Raw genomic sequence first — 16,087 nt, 5'->3', positions numbered from 1 at the left:
GGTGGAGTGGGTTCGTGAGGTGGTCTCCTGACCCGAGGGTTGAAAAAGATCTGTGGAAGAAGCGTGGTTCCTGGGGTCCCATATTCACTCACTGCTTCCCTGAGTGGGGGAGGTTCCCCTGGCTCCATTTCACTCCCAAGTGGGCCACTGTCCTGCCTTGCTTTTCTCCGTTTTCCATGGGTGGAGTTGTTTCCTTGATTGGTCCCAGTGTGTGTACCTGGATGTTTAATTGAAGGTGCTGTATTTACTCGCCCCTTCACTCCTCTCGTGAGAGCTGCGCACACTAGATGCTTCTAGTCAGCCATCTTGGCCACCCCCCTACACTTTGATTTCTATATTTCATTTGTAGGTAGATACCTAGGAATGCAATTGTAGTCATAGGGTACGTGTGTGTTTCGTTTTTAAAGAAACTGCCAAGTTATTTCCAACATAACTGAATTTTTTAGCTGTTCCTTATTTTTACTTTTTCTGGGTATCCCCTGAGAAGTAGTCTCATGGCTAAAGTATTGAGATGTGATAAATCACAGGAAATGTGTTGGGGTGGGATGTGAAAGGGAAAGGGCCTTGAAATCCATGGTTGGAAAGTACCTTGAAAGATCCTTTCTGTTTCCAAGAGGGATTGCATGTAAAGCATGCCATACTTCTAAGAATCTTTCTGTTTTAAAAGGTGTTTTTGAAGCTGTCATTCTATAGAACTATAAATCCAATTAAATAAAGTTTTTTTTTTTTTTTTTTAAGTAATGAGCAAACTATAATAGAATTTCAATTCTGAGACTCTTTTTTAACCTCTACAGTTTTACCATCTCTGATATCAAGATGAGTCTTTTGATCAATTGGGTAACAGTTTGTCACCAGTTATTTCTTTGGTGTTCATAAAGTTGGTGGTGTCTTAGATTTGATGAAATACGGAAGATATTATTGGAATAAAGATTACAGTACCACCTATAAAATATTCTGGCCAGAAATGTTGAATCTGAATCTAGTCAGATCTCTAGAGCTGACTTCATCTGCAGGAAATGCACAGATAGAGGGTCAAGTTCAACGATGCCCAAGGAAACAGACAAAGCCGACTGTGGCTCTCTTCATAACAGAACTGACCAGATTTCTGCAGCATGAAAATGACACGAAAAGAAATGAGGTAGGAGGGGGCCCACTCTAGAGTCAGGGAGCCTTTAGAATAACCTTGAATTGTCATGTGCCTTACCTGCTAAATGTCACGTGTGGATTTTTTTGGATCATGATTCAAGCAAATGTCTGCTCCGTGCCCACCCCACCCCTGTGATAAAAAAACTAAACAAATAAAAGAAAAACAAAAACTTTCTGGAGACAAACTTGGAGATTCGATTTTGGACCATCAGCTTTGTATTCCCCTGTTGATTTCTAACTTGCTCTCATTCTGTACCCTTGCTGTGCTGATTTTAATTAGGTTCCCAGGCTGGGTGCAGTGGCTAACACCTGTAATCCCAACACTTTGGGAGGCCGAGGCAGGTGGATCACTTGACGTCAGGAGTTCAAGACCAACCTGGCCAACATAGTGAAACCCTGTCTCTACTAAAAATACAAAAATTAGCTGGGTGTGGTGGCACATGCCTGTAATCCCAGCTACTCAGGAGGCTGAGGCAGGAGAATTGCTTGAGCCTGGGAGGTGGAGGTTGCAGTGAGCCAAGATCCCATCACTACACTCCAGCCTGGGTGACAGAGCAAGGATCCATCTCAAAAAAAAAAAAAGAAAGAAAAAGAAAGAAAGAAAAAATTAGGTGCCCTGTCATCATTCTGAGAATCCCTTTTGCCGTCATCTTGGTAATTGCCTTCACCTCTCTTTTGAGTTGGCCCCACTGTTTCTAGGATCCCATGTTTTTCTCTTTTTTGGTTTATTTTCTTGTTACTGACCCAGATCTTTATTTATGGAATGGAATTGCAGTCATGTGGTACGTGTGTGTTTTTTAGTAACTCCTTATATGTCTAACAGCTTGTTCGTCCCTACCCTTATACTTGATTGATATTTGATCAAGTATATAGAATTCTAATAAGTGATCAATAAATTTTAAGTAAATAAATGAATGCACCTTCCCCCCTTTAAAAAACATGCATTGCATGAGTTAGAGAGTATGTTAAGCACAGACTATTGTTATATTTTTCCAGATTTCAACATTTCAAGAAAGGGTAGTAATATCTTTTTTTTTTTTTTGGTATATATTTTTTAAAAGTAGTAAAATGTCATCCTAGAGCTTAGATTTTTGTCAGGTTTTCACCCTGGCATGAACTCTGAGAAAAATCAGTGGAAGGAGATTACTCCTTACTTTAGGAAGGAGTTGATTCGTCTCTCATGGTGCCTCTGTGGAGATTGGAATGCTGGGAGCTATAACCAATGAGTCAATTCACAGATGTTTTGGTCTCTAAAATTAGTTACAGTACACTCTTGGAACGGCTTCTGTTACACACTTTTTGTCAGAAGCACAACCAGTGGGCAGATGGTTCCCTGGAAAAAGTAGACACAGAAGAGTGATTTGACTTGGGTGTCATTACAAACTTAGTGTTCCTGGTTTGCCCTTTTGTAAGACTAATGGATTAGTGAACATTATTTAAGCCACATAATCGCGGAGTGACCTTGCCTAATTATTTGTTCATCTTTTTGGGCTTAGTTTCCTTATCTGCAAAGTAGGCATATTTATAGGTATGATATTTGCCTCAAAATATTGTTGTGAGGATTAAATAGAGAATCTCTGCAAGATAGACGTTCACTGCCCCATGATTTTGCGTCCGCCTGCTACTTTTTTTTACTGTCTCTGGGCAAGTGAGTGCGTGAGAAAAGTTGTGTAAGAATCTGCTCTGCTTTGAGTAGTTTGTGGTCTTTTTGGAGAGTTACTTAGTATGCATATAAAGGAGATAGAAAAAAGTACTATTCAGATTGGGGTTTAGAGAAATTAGGAGGCTGGAGACCTTGTGGAGGAGGCTAGCTGGATCTGTCTCTTTAGAAGGATTGGGACCTGGGCTTTGGAGGAGTCTAGGGAGACTCGAGGAATCTTGGGCAGGAGGAAGAGCTGTGAGTCCTGCTGGTGGGCTGGGGGCTGCTGGGAGAGAGGAACAGGTAAGTCAGCTTGGAAGCATATTAGGGAAGATTTTGAAAGTCCATATGGGAAACTTGGATCTTTGTTTATTTCCTTAAACCATCATGAATGTCTTGGTGCCTGATCTCATGTTTATGGGATGAATCTGGATGAGAGAGATTGCAAATTTAGAGGTCTGTGGCTGGATATGACCCACAAATATGTTTTGTTTGGTCTCCTCAGTGCTTTAAAATTCTTTGGATAAGTTGCCAGAGTTTAAAATCAGGAGATGTGGCCTTACTGTCCTTCAGTCCCACATGTTATCAAGTAACTGGAACTTTAAGAGGTGCCCCAAGTTTCCATGGTCCCCTTACCCCCATCACATGACCAGTCCTATTTCTACCTACATGTCCGAGTTTGCAGCCAGTGGTCTAGAGCGGCACTGTCCAGCACAGTAGCCATGAGCCTCCTGTGGTGGTTTAAAGTTAGATTAAGTAAAGTTAAATGAAAAGTCCTGTTTCACATTTGCACTAGCTACCTTTCATTTGCTCAGTAACCATATGTGGCTAGTGGCTACTGTATTGGACATCACCGATGTAGAACATTTCTATCATTGCTGAAAGCTGTATTGGATTGGTCTAGGTCTTCAAACAAAGGTTACTAACTCCGCCTCTCATTGTATTTTAAACCTTGTCTCCTAGCGTGACTTGGCATATTGCTGCCTCATGTGTAATAAAAGAAAGTGGTTTGATGGTGTGATGATCCTAAATACCTTTTGAAGGGTAAAATCCTTTATATGGACGATTACTGGTAATAGCCCATAACTTTGCAAGTCCCATTAATCTAATATTAATTACGTATTTTAACAGACATTTACTTTTATGGTTCATAAACTATCTCTGGAGGGCATTCCAGAAGAGGAATTTTAAAAATAGACTGCCCAGTGGCATTGTTATTGGGTTGAGCACCCAGGCACTTCCTAGGTGACTGCTTTGAAGGATAACAAGTTTGGGTAACAGTAACTACTTCTCCCATCGTATGTGTGTATATGCAAAGTCACTGACTATCACACTTTTCTTGAGGGGGTATTTGTTTTGTGTTTTTATTCTTGAATGTGAAAAGTACAGTGTAGAGTGCTAATTTCTCCTTACTTAGGTTGCAATCTAGTCTTTTAAAATAACTAAAAAATATTTAGAAATCAGCAGGGCATAGTCCTGTTTTTAAAGCAGCGCTTAGTGTATTACATTAAAAGCAGAGCTAACAGTATAGTATACAGTGTGTTTTCTTTTTGACTCAGCAAATGTTTTCAGCATTTGTACTAAGGGGATGATAGCACATGTGTAGAAGTGTGTATCCATCATCGTACTATGTAAAATAAAACCCTGCATATTAGTAGGACTGGGTGAGTAATGATGATACCTAGGTACAATATTATAAAGCCACTGAAAATATGGTTGTAGATCTGTATTTATTGACTTGGGAAGATGTCCGTTGCACATTGAATGAAAAAATGTGCATGTGCGTGTGCCTGGATGTCTTGCAGGATAGTCACCAAAACAGTAACCAGGGGTATTGTTGAGTGATGGAATTTTAGGCAACCTTATTTTCTTTTCTAGATTTCGTGCTTACTTTGTTTGCCCCTTAACTCAGTAAGCCACGCTTTATTATTTTTAAAAGTGCTGCTCTCATAAAGAAGGGAAATAGTACTTACTGGGTGCCTGTGACATTCCGAGCATTTTGTTAAAACTTCGTTAGCCTCATGTGTACTCTTTAAGGTAAGTGTATCGTTATTCTGGTTTTACTGATGAGCATTTGAAGCTCGGAGATGGAGCAGCTGCCATGGGAGGAGAGAGCTGGATGTCAGCCCCAAAGCTGTGCTTACAAAGCCAGTTTTTTTTTTCCTAGCTGGGGCATTCCCAGAGCCTCAGAGAGGTGTAGCACTGAGGCTGATGTTTGAAGTTATCTGTTATTGGCAGAGAAGGTCTTAAGCTAGCTAGAGAGAGAGAAAGAGAGATGAAAAAGACTAAAAATGTGGGGTTTTGTGTATATCGTTATTATGTTATAGTGAAAATGGCTTTGGTGTGGTCAGGAGGCTCGGGCTTATTTGCAGTTTGGTCATTTACCAAACTTTACAACCCTAGATAAGTCTTTTGGTCTTTATTTTCCTTATTTCCAAAATAAGGATAATATATTCTACATCTCAGGATTATTGTGAGATTACTCAGATTCATGCAAAATACCTTAAAACAATAAAGTACAATATGAATGTGAACATTGTTTTTACCTTAGACAATCCAGTCTTCTGAAGCTTGAGAAATGGCCTGTTTTTACCACCTCGTTTGTCCCTTATGGGTGTTTTTTGGAGAAAAGGATTGAGTATTCCTTTCTTTGCTCAATGAGCGACCTCATGTTCTGGAAAGGTAACTGTTCCATTTTGGGGCCTTTACAAGTGTTTTGGAGGTCTAAGCTTCTTGTTTTAAACTTACAGGTCTAGTGGGCAGCATCACTCCCACTGCTCTAATTTTTAAAACTTAAAACTGTAAGGCCGGGCGCGGTGGCTCAAGCCTGTAATCCCAGCACTTTGGGAGGCCGAGGCGGGCGGATCACGAGGTCAGGAGATCGAGACCATCCTGGCTAACACGGTGAAACCCCGTCTCTACTAAAAATACAAAAAATTAGCCGGGCGTGGTGGCGGGCGCCTGTAGTCCCAGCTACTCGGGAGGCTGAGGCAGGAGAATGGCGTGAACCCAGGAGGTGGAGGTTGCGGTGAGCCGAGATCACGCCACTGCACTCCAGCCCGGGGGACAGAGAAAGACTCCGTCTCAAAAAAAAAAACTGTGAAGTGTGTACAGAATGTGCACAAAACATGAAGACACAGTTTAATGATGTATTTTAAAGCTAATAGCTGTTTAATTGATCTTCAAGACAAGAAATAGAACATTGCTTAGGACATTGCCACCAGGACTCCCCTAAGTAACCGCTCTTCTGACTTTTATGGTAACTGCTTTCTGGCTTTTCTTTTTAGTTTTATTATCTAAATATGCACCTTAAGATTACAGTTTATGTTTTTTTGTTTGTTTGTTTGTTTTTTTATAGAGTCTCACTCTGTTGCACAGGCTGGAGTGCAGTGGCGCGATCTAGGCTCACTACAATCTCCGCCTCCCAGGTTCAAGTGATTCTTCTGCCTCAGCCTCCAAGTAGCTGGGATTACAGGTGCCTGCCACTACGCCCAGCTAATTTTTTGTATTTTTAGTAGAAACGGAGTTTCATCATGTTGGTCAGGCTGGTCTTGAACTCCTGACCTCTTGATTCGCCCACCTCAGCCTCCCTAAGTGCTGGGATTACAGGTGTGAGCCACTGGGCCTGGCCATGTTTGCTTGTTTTTAAAAAATTAATTATTTTTAGAAATGGGGTCTCACTATCTTGCTCACATTGGACTTGAACTCCTGGGCTCAAGCGATCACCAGCCTCAGCCTCCCAAATAGCTGGGACTATAGACACCACCGTGCCCACTTTATTTGCTGTTTTTGAACTTCATACAAATGTGGGTATATTTCTGGCCTTTTGATTCATTCTTACAAGATTTTGTATTGCTGAGTGTAACTGTGATTCATTTATTTTCAATGTTTATTGCATCTCTTAGTATGAAACCCACAACTTCAACATTCCACAGTGGATGGACTTAAGGATTTCTAGTTTTTGGCTACCGTAGTAGTGCTGCTCTGAGCATTCTCGTACATTTCACCTGTTATATGTATGCATGTGTTTCTGTTGGTTATATCCCTAGCAGCAGTATTGCTGCATATCTTCAGATTTGTTAGCTAATGCCAGGATGTTTTCTAAAGTGTTGATTATGCCAATTTACATTCCTGCTAGCATGTAGGAGAGTTTCTGTGGTACCACATCCTTGTTAACACTCAGTCTTGTGGGTCTTTTTCCGTTTTAGCCATTGTGAGTGTGCAATAGTGTGTCTCATTTAATTTGCACTTCCTTGATGACTAGTAGAAATTGAACAACTTTTCTTAGAATGTTGACCATTGGTATCTTTTGTGAAGTGCCTCTTCACATATTTTGCCCGTTTTTCTACTGGCTTGCCTATCAGTTGCTTTGTAGAGCACCTTTATATATTCTAGAAACAAGCCTGTTGTTGCTTATTGGTTTTATAATATCTTCTTCTAGCGTGACTTGACTGTCACTTTCTTAAGTGGTTTTGATATGCCAAAGTTCTTAATTCTCATTTGGTCCAGTTCATCAATCTTGTCCTTTGTGGTTTGTGTTTATTGTGTCCTGATATTTTCCTCTATCCTGGGATCATGAAGCTATTATGTTATTTTCTAAAAGGTTTATTGCTTTGCTTTCTGCACGTTTATCTATTATCAGGAATTCATTTTTGTGCAGGGTGTGAGATAGGAGCCAGCTTCTTTTTAAATCCATGTAGATATTCAGTTGATCCAGGGGCATGAATTTAAAAAGTAGCCGTCTTGTCACTGCTCTGTAATGCCTACTTTGTCATAAAATACCCCCATAGGCCCGAGTCTGTTTCTTTATCCTGTCTGTTGGTGTATGTGCCTGTCCATCAACTGATAGCACATTGTCTTAATTCCTGTGATATTGTAATAAATCTTGATATCCACAGGGAGCAAGTTTTATCACCTTGTTTAACCAAAAGAGTGCCTTGCCATTCGTATTATCACACGTATTTTGGAATCTACTTGTTTAGTTCTTAAAAAAATACATGTTTGTGTTTATTAGGGTTTTTAGTGGAATTTTATTGAATGTTTAGATCAATTTGGGAGAACTGAAAATTTCACAGTACTGAGTATTCCAACCTATAGTTTCATCTTTCCATTTATTTTAGCTATCTTAAAAAAATTTTAAAAATTGTTACATAGCTTTTTGGGCAGATATTTATTTTGGCTAGATTTATTCCTAGGTGTTTATTTTTATAAAATTAAAAATAGGAACATTTTTAACTTTCCTTTTTGGCTTATTATGAGATAGAAATGTAATTTTTTTCATATATATTGGCTTTGTATTAGTCTTGCAAAACTTATTAATTTTATAATGCATCTTTAGATCTTCTATTTTTTTTTTTTTGAGACTGAGTCTTGCTCTGTTGCCCAGGCTAGAGTGCAGTGGTGCGATCTCGGCTCACTGCAACCTCTGCTTCCTGGGTTCAAGCAGTTCTCTGCCTCAGCCTCCCAAGTAGCTGGGATTACAGGTGCCCATTGCCATGCCCGGGTAATTTTTGTATTTTTAGTAGAGATGGGGTTTCACCATCTTGGCCAGGATGGTCTCCATCTGCTGACCTCGTGATCTGCCCGCCATGGCCTCCCAAAGTGCTGGGATTATAGGCATGAGCCACCATGCCCAGCCCCTTCTAGATTTTTTTTTACGCAGTTATATTTTCCATTCAGAATGATACTTTTTTTTTTGTCAATTTTCATACTTTTTTTTTTTATTTTTTGAGACGGAGTTTCACTCTTGTCGCGCAGGCTTGAGTGCAATGGTGCGATCTTGGCTCACTTCAACCTCCGCCTCCCGGGTTCAAATGATTCTCCTGCCTCAGTCTCCCAAGTAGCGGGGATTACAGGCATGTGCCACCATGCCCAGCTAATTTGGTATTTTTAGTAGAGACGGGGTTTCTCCATGTTGGTCAGGCTGGTCTCAAACTCCTGACCTCAGGTGATCCACCCGCCTCGGCCTCCCAAGGTGCTGGGATTACAGGCGTGAGCCACCGCGCCTGGCCACTTTTTTTTTTCTTGCCAAAATTAGTTAGCTAGGACTGCAGATACAATGTTGAACAGAAATTGTACAGTGGATATTTTTGTCGTGTTCCAGTCTCAGAGAGAAAGCTTTCAGCATTTCATCATTAAGTGTGATACTTTTTGTAGGTTTGTAAAAAATATATCCTTTATGAAATTAAGGAAGAATCTTTCTCTTCCTAATCTGCTAAGAATTTTAAATCATGAATGCAGTGGATGTTCAATTTCTCAGATGCTTTGCATCTTTTGCAGTGATTTAACATAATAAAGGGGAAAATCATGTTATTAATATGGCAAGTTACATGGAATGATTTATTGTTAAACCAGTAGCACCAGGACAGTCACTAAAATTGAATTTAAAAGAATGGATAGCTTCTAAGATAAGTATTGAAAAGTTCTTTTAGTTTTTGTATGAGAATTATTTCACTTTCTAGAAAGGTATATTTTACAGATCATAGAATTATAGGTTGGTAATTAGTAATTGTCTTTCTTCACTTTGCTGATGCATTTCTTTATTGTTGGCAGTATTGGTCTTAATTTTCATCTTTTAAACAATGTAGCTAATGTATCTAGGTTTGGATTTCTTTCTCCTTAGTGTGCTGTAATACACTGGGCTTCTTGAATCTGTGGCTTGATGTTTTTCTTCAGTTTTTGCAACATTTTCAGCCATTATCTCTTCAGGTATTGCTTCTCTTTCTCTCTCTCTCTTTTTTTTCTTGGACACAGGATCTTGCTCTGTCACCCAGGCTGGAGTGCAGTGACAAGATCACGGCTCACTGCAGCCTCAACCTCCTGGGCTCAAGCGATCCTCTCACCTCAGCGTTCCGAGTAGCTGAGACTACAGGCTTGTGCCACCAGGCCTGGCTAATTTTTGTGTTTTTTTGTAGAGACAGGATTTTGCCATGTTGCTAAGGCTGGTCTGAAACTCCTGGGCTCAAGCGATCTGCCCTCCTTGACCTCTCAAATTGCTGGGATTACAGGTGTGAGCCACTGTGCCCGGCCTTTTATTCTTTTTAAAGGTGTAAAATTCAGTGGTTTATAGTACATTCACAGAGTTGTACAACCATCACCACTATCTAATTTTAGAGCATTTTTATTGCCCCATAACACAAGCTTCATAATCATCAGCTATTGTTTAAAAGTTATTTCTAATTGTAGTAATTTATACAGAACATAAAATTCACCACGTAACTAGTTTTGTGTACAATTCAGCGGCATTAAGTACATTTGAATTGTGCAACCATCACCAACGTCTCTTTCCAGAATGTTTTTCTCTTGTAAAACTGAAACCCTGTAGCCATTAAATAATAACTCTCATTTCTCCCTTCCACAACCCCTGGCAGCCACCAGTCCACTTTCTGTGTCAGTGAATTTGACTACTCTAGGTGTTTCATGTAAGTGGAACCAGACAATATTTGTCTTTGTGACTGGCTTACTTTATTCCACATAATGCCTTCAAGGTTCAACCATGTTGTAGTGTTTCAGAAAAGGCCTAAAGTTCCATTATATGGGTAGACTGGTAGACTCCATTTTGTATATCCATTCATCTGTCAATCAACACTTCAGTTGTTTCCACCTTTTTACTCCTGTAGGTAATGATGCTGTGAACATGGGTTTACAACTGTCTTTGGAAACTCTGCTTTTACTTCTTTTGGGTATATGCCCAGAAGTGGAATTGCTGGAATCATATGGTAATATTATGTTTAATCTTTTTTTTTTTTTTTTTTTTTGAGACAGAATCTCGCTCTGTCACCCAGGCTGGAGTGCAGTGGCACAATCTTGGCTCACTGCAAGCTCCGCCTCCCAGGTTCATGCCATTTTCCTGCCTCAGCCTCCCGAGTAGCTGGGACTACAGGTGCCCGCCACAACGCCCAGCTAATTTTTTGTATTTTTTTTTAGTAGAGACGGAGTTACACTGTGTTAGCCAGGATGGTCTCGATCTCCTGACTTTGTGATCCGCCCGCCTCGGCCTCCCAAAGTGCTGGGATTACAGGCGTGAGCCACTGTGCCCAGCCCTAATCTGTTTTGAGGAACTGCTATAACCATTTTCCACAACAACTCTACCATTTTACACTTCACCAGCAGTATACAAGAGTTCCAGTTTCTGTATGTCTTCACCAACACTATTTATTTTTTATTTTTTTAATAAAATAGGGCTGGGTGCAGTGGCTCATGCCTGTAATCCCAGCACTCTGGGAGGCCAACACAGTCAGATCGCTTGAGTCCAGAAGTTCAAGACCAGCCTGGGAAACATGGCAAAACCCCTCCTCTATAAAAACACAAAAAATTAGCTGGGTGTGGTGGCACGCACCTGTAGTCCCAGCTACTGGGGAGGGGGCGGGTTGCTGAGGCAGGAGGATCACTTGAAACTGGGAGGTGGAGGTTGCAGTGAGCCGAAATCACGCAACTGCACTCCAGCCTGGGTGACAGAGCATGATCCTATCTCCAAAAAAAAAAAAAAAAATTCTAATGAATGTCAGCCGTTGCTTTATACCTATTGTCTCTCATTTCTTCTTTTTGAATTCCATTTAAACTTAATGTTTTCTCTCTATTCTCTTTTGCCTGTTCTTTTGAATATTCCATCTTTTTGCTTCTCTTTACTTTATTCTGGATTTTTTCTGCAGACTTAGTTTCTTGTTTAGTTCTCTTCATGTATTTACAGTGCACATAGGAAAAAGAGCCCATTCATTGAGTATTTAATTTTCTCTTGTATTATTTGTTTAACCTATGTTTAAAAGTTGTCATTTCTCTGCCCAAAACTTTAATCATGTGTTTTTTCTTCTTAAACATAATAAGACTTGTTATTTAATTTAATTTATTTATTTATTGAGACAAGGTGTCTCTCTGTTGCCCAGGCTGGGGTGCAGTGGCGTGATCGCCACTCGCTGCCACTTCCGCCTCCCAGGTTCAAGTGATCCTCCCACCTCAGCCTCCTGAGCAGAGCAGCTGGGACCACAGGTGCATGCCACCACGCCCAGCTAATTTTTGTATTTTTTCGTAGAGATGGCATTTTACCACATTGCCCAGGCTAGTCTTGAACTTCTGAACTCAGGCAATCCGCCTGCCTCTGCCTGCCTTGGCCTCCCAAAGTGCTGGGATTACAGGCGTGAGACACCACACCCAGCCTGACTTGTTATTTTAAAGTCTGTTTGCAATTATTCTCCTATCCAGGGATCCAGAGTCCAGGTTGGTCTTTGTTTCTGCTAGTTATCACTTACTTTGTCCTGTGTGACTGGTTATCTTTGGTTGTGTTTCAGATGTTCTCTTTGTAAAATTGTTACAGGAATAGGCCAGGCGCAATGGCTCACGTCAGTAATCCCAGCACTTTGGGAGCCGAAGCAGGCAGATTGCTTGAGGTCAGGAGTTCGAGAACAGTCTGGCCAACATGATAAAACCCCGTCTCTACTAAAAATACAAAAATTAGCCGGGCTGATAACACATCCCAGCTATTCGGGAGGCTGAAGCACGAGAATCTCTTGAACCCGGGAGGCGGAGGTTGCAGTGAGCAGAGATCGCGCCATTGCGCTCCAGCCTGGGCGACAGAGCGAGACTCCGTCTCAAAAAAACAAACAACAACAACAACAAAAGAAAAATTTTTACAGGAATAATCCAAGGACTAGATTATTAGGATGATGTTTTCTTTATCCAGAAATGACTTGTGTTTTTATCTGCTCAGGGCTTTTGGGCACAAACAGTCTACACTCACTTTAATCTGATGTCAGGGATTAGGATTTTTCCGGGCCACCCAGATGCTTGGAAACTGGGCTGCAGTCCCTGTGAAGGCTGTTTTATTTCCAACTCACTCTCCTCCTAAAGTCTAGCCATTTGAGTTTCCAGCACATGTGGTAGGGGGTTAACTAGGTCACCAACTTTGGAGCGCTTTGAAATCTAACCTTTGCCCTCCTAGATGACCCAAGAGGTTATTAAAAGTGATTCTCTGTGCCCTTTCCCAGTGTATAAATGGCCCCAGGGCAAAGCGAACCAGTTGTTGCAGGCTTATATCTGTAAATTTTGGTTGTCTGTGTTTCTTGACCTGGAAGTTCTTCTGTGCCTTCTTAGTTCTCTGATGCTGCAGATGTTCTTTTATATCCAGCATTTTTAGTTGTGCTCGGCAGGAGTGTTGGTCCTAGTGACCTGGTCTGCCCTCTTCTCTCTTTTACAAGAGTCTTTGAAAGGTTTTTAGGATAAAGAAGATGTGTTGGACCTTGAGAACTCATCTATTCCAGTCTCATTCACATCAATAAAGTAGGGTTTATCGATCACTTACCTTGTACCCAGCATTGTGCTATTTATTGTGGGAATTCTGAGGAAATGCAAGAAGATAGTATTCCTTACATTCAAGGAGTGTAGCTGGGGAAAGAAGCACAAACGTAGATAATTAAGTAAAATGTCAGAGGCAGTGCTCAAGGGTCATGCAGAGTTAATGGTGTTGGAAGAAAAAAATTACAACAAATTTAAAGATTTTGATTGACTTTTATTCGTGACTTTAGAATCAGGTAACACCTCATTCCATAAAACAGAATTGTGTATTCCAGTGAGCCATACAGAAGAAATTGGTTTTATAAACCTAAGGGCTGAAGAAAGCAGAAATAGGAAAAAAAAAAAAAAGTACCCTTACCACGTGCCAGACACAGTTTACATACACACTTTATTTAATCCTCACAACAACCCACGAGGTAGCTGTTATTATTGTCTCTGTTTTACAAATGAGGAGGTTTAGGCACAAAGAGGTTTTCATAGTTAATTATCAGAGTGGTCTTCTGGGCAAGGACTTTTCCATGTATCCCTTTCTTCAGTAGGGAAATGGAAACCCAGGAGAAGGGCCTGAGCTGTGAAAGTGCCTGGAACTGCCTTCTGTCCTTCTGGCTGGCGCCCTGGACCTCTCCTGTCCTATTTCTCTGGGGCTCAGGTGCATCTACCCACTCAGTCTTCTTTGGGGTTTCCACGCTCCCCAGTTCATCTAGGCAACGCATTGAAACTTGACTGTCCGGGGCTTAGCGAGGCTTTCTCTGCTCAGACCTACCAAGTAAACTGCCATCCTGGAAAAGCTGACGTCAGCTTTCCCCCAAATAAACAATATTCCTCTTTACCTTAGCCTTGAACGATGTATGAAGGGATGTTTCTGTCATGAATAACACCCCTAACCTGCAACCAGTAACGCAACTGTGCAGATAAGCTTAAGATTTCACCAGACAAAAGCTAAGTAACTCATTTAAGTGATGAGCTGTTCTTTTTAAAAAAATAAACTTTTTTACAGAAAAAATACAAAGATATCATCTCATTATTATATCTAACATTAATGTGGTTTATTACAATTAATGAGCCAGTATTGATGTATTATTATTAACTAGAGTTCATGCTTTATTCATATTTCCTTAGTCGCTACTTAAGGAAAAATGTCATCTTTCTGTTTCACACTCTCTTCCAGGATACCTCATTACATTTAGTTGTTACGTTTCCCTCCGCTCCTGTTGCTGTGATACTTTCTCAGAGTTCTTGTTTTTGATGACCTGGACAGTTTTGAGGGGTACTGGTCAGGTGTTTTGTAGGATGCCCCTCTATTGGAATTTCTCTGATGTTTTCCTCATGTTTAGACTGGGCTTAAGGGTTTTGGGAAGGACTATCACAGAGGCAAAATGCTGTTTCCATGACATCATATCAAGTGTACTTGATGTTGACCTCCACCGTCTGGCTGAGGTTGCGTCTGTCAGTTTTCTCCGCAGGATAGTTACTCCCCCACTTCACACTGTACTCTGGAAGGAAGTCATAGTGTGAAACCTAATCCTTTTTAGCTTGAAAGTAGAGTCATTATTTTAAAGTGTTTATACCATTATTCTTTTAAAAAATCTGTTTACACATTGTCCTCTTTATAAAAGTTTTAAAAATTATTTTCTTCAGTATTGTCAAGTAGCCAGTTTCTTGCAAGAACATTTTATATATTGTGGGGATTATTGGGCCAATTTAGATTCCTTCAGTTTTGAAGCAGTGGATTTCAAAGCTGAATAGAAAAGTCTGCAGTTTTTGCTTTTATCAGCCGCCAGAGGCAGGCACAGGCTGTATACAAGAAATCCAAACTGTTGCCCCGTCCTGTTTGGTTGTTGTGTGAACATTGGGCAGTGCCCGGCTTTGTGTTGGAAGCATGTTTCATGAAGTCTCACAGTGCAAAACTGCTTCCTACAGAGGAAGGGTTTAATCTGACTATTGGACCATTCCACAGAAAGCTCACTATTTCACATTTCTTTTTCTTTTTTTTTTGAGACCGAGTCTTGCTCTGTCGCCAGGCTGGAGTGCAGTGGTCCGATATCGGCTCATTGCAACCTCCTCCTCCCAGGTTCAAGCGATTCTCCTGCCTCAGCCTCCCAAGTAGCTGGGAGGCTTGCGCCACTAGGCCCAGCTAATTTTTGTATTTTTAGTAGAGACGGGGTTTCACCATGTTGGCCAGGATGGTCTCTATCTCCTGACCTCGTGATCCGCCCGCCTCGGCCTCCCCAAGTGCTGGGATTACTTTTTTTTTTGAGACGGAGTCTCGCTGTCGCCCAGGCTGGAGTGCAGTGGCGCGATCTCTTGCGGGCTCCAGCCCCCCGGATTCACGCCATTATCCTGCCTCAACCTCCCGAGCAGCTGGGACTACAGGCACCCGCCACCTCGCCCGGCTAATTTTTTGTATTTTTAGGAGAGACGGAGTTTCACCGTGTTAGCCAGGATGGTCTCGATCTCCTGATCTCGTGATCCGCCTGCCTCGGCCTTCCAAAGTACTGGGATTACAGGGGTGAGCCACCGCACCCGGCCTGGATTACATTTTGTGAGGTGCAAAGACCTACAGAAACTTCGTCTATTGAAACTTGATCTAGACTACTGTGCTGGCTCAGCATAAAGAAGTTACAAGACACTCGAAGTACATGATCGGGGGAGAAACCACAGGACAATCGCAGTAGATGATAGGAGTAAATAAAGTTAGGTTGAAATCTTCAGCGTTTTCACAGCAAAAGGAAAATTTCCGTTAAGACGCTAAAACCATGAATCCTGTGCACCCCCTACTGGTTTAGCGAAAGTTCCTGTTTGTTATTTACTACTATTTTAACTTGCAAGTTTCGAAAAGCGGGTTTTCATTTTTCCAAAAATTGCACCAAAATAAAGCAAAGCTCTAGTTGATGCGGGTGTGTTGTTTAGGCGTTAGCAGTACTGCCCTCACTAGGCGCTCATTGGACAGTAGCGCAACCCCAAGAAAAGGATGGTTGCGATAAAAAGACTGTGCGCTGCAAGCAGGAAGTGCCA

General features: G+C 41.3%; 1 protein-coding gene and 1 non-coding gene across 2 annotated transcripts in view; one reads left to right on the top strand and one right to left on the bottom strand.

The window, feature by feature from the left end:
• CLASP1 (cytoplasmic linker associated protein 1) overlaps positions 1-16,087 on the top strand; it is a 301,973-nt gene that overhangs the window by 92,493 nt on the left and 193,393 nt on the right. The window lies entirely within an intron of this gene.
• LOC116463069 (U4atac minor spliceosomal RNA) lies at positions 15,923-16,048 on the bottom strand. The gene has a single exon (XR_004246542.1). It is a non-coding gene; the product is annotated as a U4atac minor spliceosomal RNA (small nuclear RNA).

The sequence above is a fragment of the Hylobates moloch genome, unplaced genomic scaffold (assembly GCF_009828535.3).
Source record: "Hylobates moloch isolate HMO894 unplaced genomic scaffold, HMol_V3 SCAFFOLD_24, whole genome shotgun sequence".
Classification (NCBI taxonomy): domain Eukaryota; kingdom Metazoa; phylum Chordata; class Mammalia; order Primates; family Hylobatidae; genus Hylobates; species Hylobates moloch.
The sequence above is the reverse complement of the archived record's forward strand: the minus strand, read 5'-3'. Positions and strand labels throughout refer to the sequence as shown.